This window comes from Mytilus californianus, unplaced genomic scaffold (assembly GCF_021869535.1).
Source record: "Mytilus californianus isolate M0D057914Y unplaced genomic scaffold, xbMytCali1.0.p SCAF_12, whole genome shotgun sequence".
Lineage (NCBI taxonomy): Eukaryota > Metazoa > Mollusca > Bivalvia > Mytilida > Mytilidae > Mytilus > Mytilus californianus.
In genome coordinates this window covers 54917747-54927972 of record NW_026262604.1, presented here as the reverse complement: position 1 = coordinate 54927972, position 10226 = coordinate 54917747, and the positions used below count along the sequence as shown (strand labels likewise).

General features: G+C 31.5%; 1 long non-coding RNA gene across 1 annotated transcript; it reads left to right on the top strand.

Moving 5' to 3' along the window:
- The first annotated feature begins 5149 nt into the window (after positions 1–5149).
- LOC127722037 (uncharacterized) lies at positions 5150–9989 on the top strand. The gene is made up of 3 exons (XR_007991615.1): positions 5150–5301; positions 6703–6815; positions 9883–9989. It is a non-coding gene; the product is annotated as an uncharacterized LOC127722037 (long non-coding RNA).
- The last annotated feature ends 237 nt before the right edge of the window (positions 9990–10226 follow it).

Below are 10226 nucleotides of genomic sequence, written 5' to 3'. Positions count from 1 at the left end.
TAATCAAGGTCTTGTATAGCGTTTGAGTGTTATTTTTGAACTCACTATTTTGTGTTTTATCAACTGTTGTTTATTTGTTCTTTTTTCCCGTCATACTAAGACTTATGGTTTTTTGTTGTCCCGTTATTTACTTTTTTCATTTGTTGTAATACTTCTTGTCTTTTTGTCCGTTTTGAATACATTTCTCTTCAATATTTTACCTGGAATAATCTATACCCATTTGAATGCCAAATTACGAATATGTTCTCGGCTTAAAGTTGACATTTCCATTGATATCTAAGATAGGACATATTGGATAACCAATATACAAAATTATTGATATGAGCAAGTAAACCTTGGGTTAAAGTCGAAAAGACAATTTTGACAATAATCAGAAAAACTGTTTGATAGTATTTTGACGACTTTCTGTAAAGTAAAAATTGTTATGTAAAAAACTATCGTTCCCTCAAATTAGTCGCTGTATGAACTATCAAAGAATACAACGTAGGTGAATATTGTAAACATTAAATCCTATGTAATGGAAGTTGACTTTACGAAATATGTATCAAAGAGATTTTATATATACCTAAACGAGACAGCATAACTAAAATACTGTAAATCCAGAAAAGATATCTTGAGACCAACATACGGTCTTAAAAGTCATTTTGAAAAACAAATCGACGAATATATTGATATGAGTGAGGAAATATAAATGTCTTGTATTCAGGTATTTAAGCAATGCAATGCACTTAGAATCATACCTTGAACATAATCCTTCTTAAAACAGTTATAAACATCAATTCAATGTTTTAAACTATATGTCAGGTATCAACTGTCAATAACATTATATAATTATATAATGATAACACTGGTTTCACGATAGGTTCTACATGTTTGAAGATTTGCTCATCCTTAAGGAGCACCAGAGATCAACTCGGTTTCCTGGTGGGATTTGTGTTGCTCAGTTTTTAGTTTTCTATGTTAGGATTTGTATGTACCAATTGTCGTTACCACAATTCCGTCCTCTTTTCCACGAATATGACCTACCAAATTAGATTTATCACCGGTTCGTACTTAATTCAGCAATACGATGAATGAAACATGTAGAGCAGGATCTGATTACCCTTCTGAAGCACATGCGATGACCCCTTATATTTTGGTGGGGTCATGTTGCTTAGTCTTTTATTTTCAATGTTGCGAGATGTAGACTGTTGATTGTCTTTTCGTCGATTTATTTTCTGGCAAACAGTTGTCAGTTTGTCGTCGACCTCTGAGTTTAAATTTCCCTTTGTAATCTTTCAAACCCTTTTTCATCGAAAATCACTTTAGAAAATGTGCATAAATGATATAATATAAATACACATTTTTTAATTTGAATTTTTTTTATACCAATAAACATATGATAGAGACAATTATTTACATGTTAGGTAATGCAAAAACTAATCAAAATTACCAGGCTTACAATTTTGTATATCAGACGCGCGTTTCGTCTACGTCTGACTCCTTGGTGGCTCTCGAATTGGAAGGCCACATGAAATACAAAGTTGTATAGCATTAAGAATGGAAAATTACAACAATTAATTGCAACATAAAAAATTGTATTTGTGATACAAAGTACCGAAAACTTCGTGTTTAATAAAACATCCTTGTTTCCGTCTAAATGTTAGGATCAAGTAATTACTTAAGAATTTGCAAACCTGAATAATTGTATTTGTATACCAGATGTAACACCAAACAAACAATTATACGTGATTATGTTTAATTGAAAAGTAAAACTATTATGTAAGTACTAACAACATCGTGCACATGGTGTATCTACAATCGTCCTATTTTCTTTTCTTCTGTTTTAATGTTAATGTAAAGTACTTACATGAAAAGATCTATGGATTGTTCATACATTTTCCATATATAAATGAAATTGTCAGCATCTCGACATTGTAAGCATACAGATACACTAAATATTGGAAAAAATGATAAAAAATATTCTTGCTTCCTCCTTACCCTCAGCATAACGCTGCTGGTATAGGTAAGCTGTTATTTACTTTTAACAGGTGAGCACGATCTATTCGTATTTTCAATCGAATCGTAAGAGAACAAATGTAGAGGGAGCTCTTGTGTGTATGCTTGCTTTGTTTTAAGCGTGTTTGTTTATAATAAGATGATACAGAGTTTGTTTTACAGTATATAAATATTTTTTGTAAATAAAGCTTTTGAAAGCCTGCAAAAAGGGATATCACTCAGTAATTTACTGAAGACGCTTATATCATTGATGTCTAAACAACAGTGCCTGTTGTTTATATAAGTATATAGGTGTAATGGTCGAGAATAACAAAAGTATAGTTACAGTTGATTTCCATTCGTTTGATGTGTTTGAGCTTTTGATTTTGTCATTTGATAAGGGACTTTCCGTTTTGAATTTTCTTTGAGTTCGGTATTTTTTTTATTTTACTTTTTAAACATATGAATTATCAATATCAAAAAAACATATACATTATCATGATTATGTACAGAGAGATAATTTAGCTTTCACGGATTGCTTCCATACAATAATCAGTATTTAAAGGAGGACTTCAAATAGGGGCAGATCCAGGATTTTTTAAAAGGGGGTCTTACTATTATACTACTATATTCGCGATCATACAAATACCTGGAACTGAACAAAAAAAAAACGTTTGAAGACAATATTACCAAAAAAATTGTTACGAATCTGGTTCCTTTTATATACGAAACAATATTGAGCATCTGAGATCACCCCCATATTTTGGTGGGGTTCGTGTTGCTCAGTCTTTAGTTTTCTATGTTGTGTTTTGTGTACTACTGTTTGTCTGTTGGTCTTTTTCTTATTTAGCCTTAGCGTTGTCAGTTCATTTCGACTTATGACATGTATGAGTTTGAATGTCCCTCTGGTATCTTTCACCTCTCTGTGACAAAGACAATAAAGCTGGTGTTAGCACAAAACATGTCTTTATGGTCATAAACAAAGGTTAGCATAGCACAACAACAAATCCCAATAGAAAAAAAGAATAGATAAACATTAAGAAGTAACAACGTGTAGTATCCGCCCATAAAAACCAACTGGTGTACTTACAGGTCTCCATGTTGAAGACCGTTCTTTGACCTATAATGGTTTACTTTTACAAATTGTGACTTGGATGGAGAGTTGTCTCATACCACATCTTCTTATATCTACTTACTTAGAATACTAATATCTGTAAATTAAATTTTTCATTTTGCAATCATTAATTTTAATGAAGCATCATAATATGTTTTACGTCTGCACACAACTGGTATTAAATAAGTAATTTATGTTATATTGTTTTCAAATTTTGAAATATAATGAAACCTTTCTGTTATATTTTGGTTCGCTTTCTGTTTTTGTTGAGGTTCGTATTGCTCAATCTGTTTTCTATCTATTGTTTGTATACTTTTTGTTTATCTGTGAGTTGCTTTGCTGTGTTTTCTTTTTAGATTGTCTTATTTTACTATGTAATTGTCGGAATACTAGTTCTAGAATTTGTCTGCGACATGTAACAGTGTTTGTTGTACTCAGTATTCCTCTATGTATCCATCGATTTACCAATAAATTACTGTCCCTATCGTAATCACTACCATAATACAAATATCTGAAACACACACACATACAAAACTAAAAGTCCGCAACAACAACCCCTTCCTTCTCTCCAAAACAATCGTTCAGTGGACACAACTACAGAACAGTTACATTATTTCAATCATCTATATCTGTATGTAACAAAATTGAATTTATTTTGATTTTTCGTTCTGTTATAGATCATGCATATTTTAAGGTTTTACTTGTCGTTTAACACATCGAGGGGTATCTGGATTGATCAAACGAAAGACCGACCGTAGGGAGGTCTTTCTTTGGCCAATCCGTACACCCCAAGGTTTGTTATATGACAATTAAACACCTCAGAATATGCATTATCTGACTTATATACCGTCCAAAAAATATTATTTTCTGCAAAGACTTGCATGATTTGTATTCTATAGTTTTACCGATCTCTTTATAATAAGATATCCTTTAATTATGCGTTTATGTTTAAATACACACTACGGCTCATGTATGATGTGAAAAAAAGTTAAATCACAAAAAAACTGAACTCCGAGGAAAATTCAAAACGGAAAGTCACTAATCAAATGGCAAAATCAAAAGCACAAACACATCAAACGAATGGACAACAACTGTCATATTCCTGACTTAGTACAGGCATTTTCTTATGTAGACAATGGTGGATTGAACCTGGTTTTATAGATAAATAGATAAATAAAACTCTCTAATTAATATAGATATAAACTTTCAAAATTCCAGTTACAATAAAAATTTAATTGTTATTGCATGAAGCAAGAAACAAATGAATTGTTACGGTGTATGAAAAATACAAGTCACTTTGTAAGTAATTCATTAAATTAACTTTATGAAAGGGGGTACTATGTTTTTTTCTTTTGTTACATGACATTTTTACCCGGAAAAGCAGATTTTTTTAATTTTTTATTTTAATGAACAATTCAGAATAACTTTTGTGTAGAAAATATGAATAAAAGGAAATAACCCTCTAATTGTACAAAATGCCATTTTATCTAGCAGTACAATCGGGGTAAAATGTTATAACACCTCCATCCTCCTTTCCCCATTTATAAAGTACGTGGCAGGCCTCCAATGAAAATGAGAATACCACGAAGTGAGCACAAAATTGTAATGTACATGTAATATGAATAGCAGAAGCTTCCTGGTACTTCAGTCTAATTAACGGAGAAAAGAATTTTTTTGCCTTTACCATCACCTTACACAGGTCATTATTTTATGCCTTGAAGCACATTTTATTGAAACTTGGTATCGTTCGTGTTGATTCTTTAAAAGAATTACCTATCATTCTGAAAGAAAATAACTCCATATAGGTTTATAAGTAATCATAACGTTTAATGAGGCATCGTGATAATTATTGACATCCATTGTTTGTTTATCTGTAGACAGCTGGTATTGCTTTATCAGTTTATTGTGGGGGATATTTGATTTCATAGGTATTAATGGGTCGAATGCTCATCATACTACAGTAGAATATTTACAATGAGAATCATATTTTATAGTTTCGTTATCTTTTTTTATTTACATTATACTCTGAAACTGCTGACAAAGAGAAAAGTTCGATTTTCAATAAAAATGTATCATACAATGTATACGACCACCATTTGACTTTAAACTTCAGTATCAGTAGGTCTGGCAATAACGTTAAAACATGGCAAAAGTAATGCTTATTTTGATAATTGTATTAGTCTGTGTTCAACAAGTTACAAGCGGAATAGGTAAGTAAAGTGTACCATTAGTGGGTTATTTCCTTAGAAGAAAAGTGGTTAAACCTAGTATATATCCTTTTATTCATATTTTCTACACAAAAATATTTTATACAGTACAAGAATTGTGTTTTCTAATAGTGCACATAATGTATATTTTTGCTCGAAACCCACGTGTAATCAACTATATACTTTGAACGTGGAAATTTTCGCTTATTTCACGATAACGTAGATGCACAAAATTATCCCCCGTGCGAATTAATTTTAGAAATCAACAGTATAAATGTGAATTTATCATTCAGTTTGCGAATTTAAACTTATCGCAAAAAGGTCGTCCATTCATATCGCGAAAATGATAACCCGCCGTAATATCCACTTTAAAGTAATGAAGAATTATTCACAAATGCACTGTCATTTTTTTTGTTTAAATCTTTTTATTTTGTTCGCCACAATTTGTGTCACGTTTGGTTTGTTTTAGTACCTTAAGTCTTGTTTTGTTTCTGAATTTCTTAAACTTATGATGTGAATTGTTAATTCTTGATTTATTTTCGATCCATTCAAAAGAAAATTTGTATAGTCCTTAGAACCTAGGAATTAGAATAATATGATTTTGAAATTCAATCACGGGTGTCAGTAAATTTAGCAAGTGGATATTCAAACATGACAAAAAAATGGTATATAGTAATACATGCAACTAATGTAAACAAAAATGGGTTTTGAGATATATGACAATTCTAAAGCAACCTAATAAGACTACATATATATCTTCTTATTCATATTTCGAAGAAAAATATAGTTTATACAGTATAAAATAACATTACGAGAATTGTTTTGACTTTACGAATAAGAAACCCACAGGTAATCTATTACGTACGTAATGTAGAATGTCCGCATTTACACTGTCATGTTTTGTTTAAATCTTTTAACGTTGTTTTTCGTCTGGCTTGGTCTATTTTCGGTACTCTTAAGTTTTTATTGTTTCTGAATTTCTAAAACTAAAGTTCTGTATATTATTTCTATTCTTTAGGATTGTAGTACAATCAGAGAAAAGATAAAAAACAAAAACAAAAAAAAAACAAAAAAAAAACCAGACTTAGCCATGGTTGAAAGAAACGGAAAGAGCCGCACAGCATTGCAAATCCTGTTCGACCAGTGGCATCCGTCGTGATGCTCGTACACATTTTTAGATCAAACTCGTCATTAGGAACACTAAGAGATTGTTGAATTTGCTTAGTTGCATTTTCGAATTTCCGAATTTAGTTCCGAACAAAGTACTACACAAGTGTCGTACATGTTAACATTTCTTTTTTAGTTGAGTTAAATAAATCTTTACATTTAGATTAACTTTGTTCGGTGCCCTATTAAAATGATATATTAATATTGTGCCTTTCATTATGATTATCATCATTCTAGCTGCTGAGAAGAGAAATGCAGATAAAGACTGTTCCCAGAGAATCATAGACGATTGTTCATATAAGGGATGTAGTTATATACCCAATGGAATAGATTGTGTTTGTTACTGTACGGTATGTTCTTTATTTTTGTTATCTATCCCACTGATAGGATGCATGAGAATGTCCTCGTTTCTGTATAATTAAGTTTTGCGGTATGTGTTCTCTATTCTTTATTTACTTTTTTCTTGCCCATTTTACTCTATTCTTTATTTGTTAGAAACTATCATTCTGTGTTTTTTTATCATGTACCCTTTTAACCCTTTTCTTTAATGTTGTTGTCCTTTATTCTCTGGAGGTTTATCTCTCTATTCTGTAAACCCTCTACAGACCCTCAGATAGAACATAAATGTAGGTTACAGTAACTTATGTTAAAATCTCATAAATTAATCTAGAAGATACAAATCAAGGAAACAAACAAAACATTTAAAAAGATAGAAAAAATTAATACGTTTAAAAAGTTTTTCGTTATTATATATTTTCAGTTATGATGTTTTAACTTATAATGTTATGATATGTAATAATTAAACTGATTGTTTTTTTTTTGTTTTTTTTCAACACTTTAATTGATAGTACCTTTAAGACTGATGCCATAAAAGCAATTTTAAATTGTTTCGTATTTTTGTTTTGTTTTCAACATGTACTAAGTGACTGTGCTATTTATTCTGAAATATGTACTTATAGTTATTTTATCACCAATAGAAGGTGATGCGGGCTATTTTTTATTGAGACAGGAACCCAACGAAAAATAAATAAGCCGTACATATGTCAACGTACCGACAATATCCCATGTAAAGCTCTTAATTGTCCTGAGTCTAGTAAAATGCGAATACAATTTACAGGGACTATCAAACATCTACCATCAACACCGTTATTCCCGAAATAAAAATAAACATTAAGATCTAACTTGAGACATCCACTGACCTGGCTAGTTTAATTTGGTGCTATTGGACGTCTTTATGAGCATACTGTTATGTGGAACGACACAGACAGACAGACATGGGCATTTGAAAAGTCAGAATGTGAATATATATGTTCAAACTCTTTTAGGTCATTTTTTAGTAGCAATAAACAAAAAAACTATGTCAATTGGACATGCTTTGATACTATATATGCCCTTGAATTTTTACTAGATAACATTTTTGTTCGCTTTGGAGATTCCGTATATCGTCAGGTTATCGGAATTCCAATGGGGACTAACTGTGCACCACTTATTGCGGACCTTTTTTGTATTGCTACGAGTTGAAATTTATGACAAAAATCAGCAAAGACCCATCGAAACAACATCTGATACACAAATTTAATAATATTTTTAGATATTTAGATGATATTTTGGCTCTCAATAATGACGACTTCAGTATGTATACTAAAGAAATTTATCCTGTTGAGCTTACTTTAAATAAAGCTAATACTAACAATGACCACTGCCCTTTCCTCGATCTTGATATCTATATCATTAACGGAAAGCTTAATACTAAAATATATGATAAAAGAGATGATTTTTCATTTCCTATCGTTAATTATCCATTTTTAGATGGTGACGTTCCCTTGTCACCATCTTACGGTGTTTATATATCTCAACTTGTACGATTCGCTCGTGTATGTAACAATGTTTTAGATTTTAACGAGAGACATTTATGTATTACTGAAAAATTATTACACCAGGGTTTTCGATATCACAAACTAGGCAAAACATTTACTAAATTTTATCATCGGTATAAGGACATCATTCGTAAATATAGCTCAACATGCAGACTTCTTATACGTTCAGGTATTTCACATCCAATTTTTTATGGAAATATTCTTTATAAAGACAAAAATGTCAGTATTCACCTCTGAAGCTAACAAAACCTTTAAATAGACTTATTAAGAAGGGATATAGTTACGATACTGTTGTCAGGTCATTAAAGATTGCATATTTTGGCGTTAATATTGATTCACTTATAGGGTCTTTGCATCGGCACTAAACACATTTATTTAAAAACCAGTTGTTGGCATGACATGGGTTATGTTCTTCTCATATATGTTATGATGGTATGATACTAAACCCCTAACGGGAAGGATTGTGCCTGATATTCATATGATGAAGACATAATCTTTCAATCAGTTTAATTGAAGTCTGGAGCTGGCATGTCAGTTAACTGCTAGTAGTCTGTTGTTATTTATGTATTATTTGTTTATTTTCTTTGGTTACATCTTCTGATATCAGACTCGGACTTCTCTTGAACTGAATTTTAATGTGCGTATTGTTATGCGTTTACTTTTCTACATTGGCTAGAGGTATAGGGGGAGGGTTGAGATCTCATAAACATGTTTAACCCCGCCGCATTTTTGCGCCTGTCCCAAGTCAGGAGCCCCTAACCTTTGTTAGTCTTGTATTATTTTTAATTTTAGTTTCTTGTGTACAATTTTGGAGTTTAGTATGGCGTTCATTATCACTGAACTAGTATATATATTTGTTAAGGGGCCAGCTGAAGGACGCCTCCAGGTGCCGGAATTTATCGCTGCATTGAAGACCTGTTGGTGACCTTCTGCTGTTGTCTGTTCTATGGTCGGGTTGTTGTCTCTTTGACACATTCCCCATTTCCATTCTCAATTTTATAACCATACTATGGCAAGACAAATGTATACAGTGGTAAATCCCATTAACTAAATAATATCTATTGACAAGTTTATTCACAAATGCACATTACTTCAGACTTATTGACAAAGTTAGCTATAAACTTTAAATACAAGTCCTCCAGAATCTTTACTGAGTCAAGACTTCAAGGAAAAATCACATCATACAGTATCACAGCTGATACACAATCAGCCAATATCTCGACCAACTGACCTTTATCAGAAAGTTTAAATACGTTCACTCTGACAAAACAAATAAGCATAACTAAATGTTATTACCCTACATCCCAATACATCGTTACTTGTCTTAATTACATCTGACAGTTCAACTTTAACTGCGGATACTAAAATAGCCATTTGTCAAATGAGCCTTGCGTCTTTAATTTTCTCAAAAATACAAAAAATAAACAGTTATGAAGCCAAACTAACCAGAGGTCAATATTTACAAAAAAATACAATGGTCTATTACAGTAACTGTTATACGTGAAAGAATCATTTAAATTTATTCCATTTTGTTTTCTAGGGTGATCAGGATGAAAAAAGAAGAAAGTGAAGATTTTGTCACCTAAGCCATTGGATGCCAAGTGCACGTAATGGATGCATATACTTAATTAAATAGTTTTCATTTCATTTCTTCTGTTATTGTTTTAAGATGAGTGTAATGAAGGAGACCCTGAATGAAGGCTGTTTCGCTCTGATGAAACCGAGATTTCATTGCAACGTCATCACCCAGATTAAGTACTTCCGCAAAAGAAATCCTTAGTATATTTTTGAATAAACTGGTACCCGGTTGTTATTTGATAAGTTTGACAATGTAATTGTATGTATATTCCAAAGGCCTTCAGAATATTTTACGGAAGGAACCAA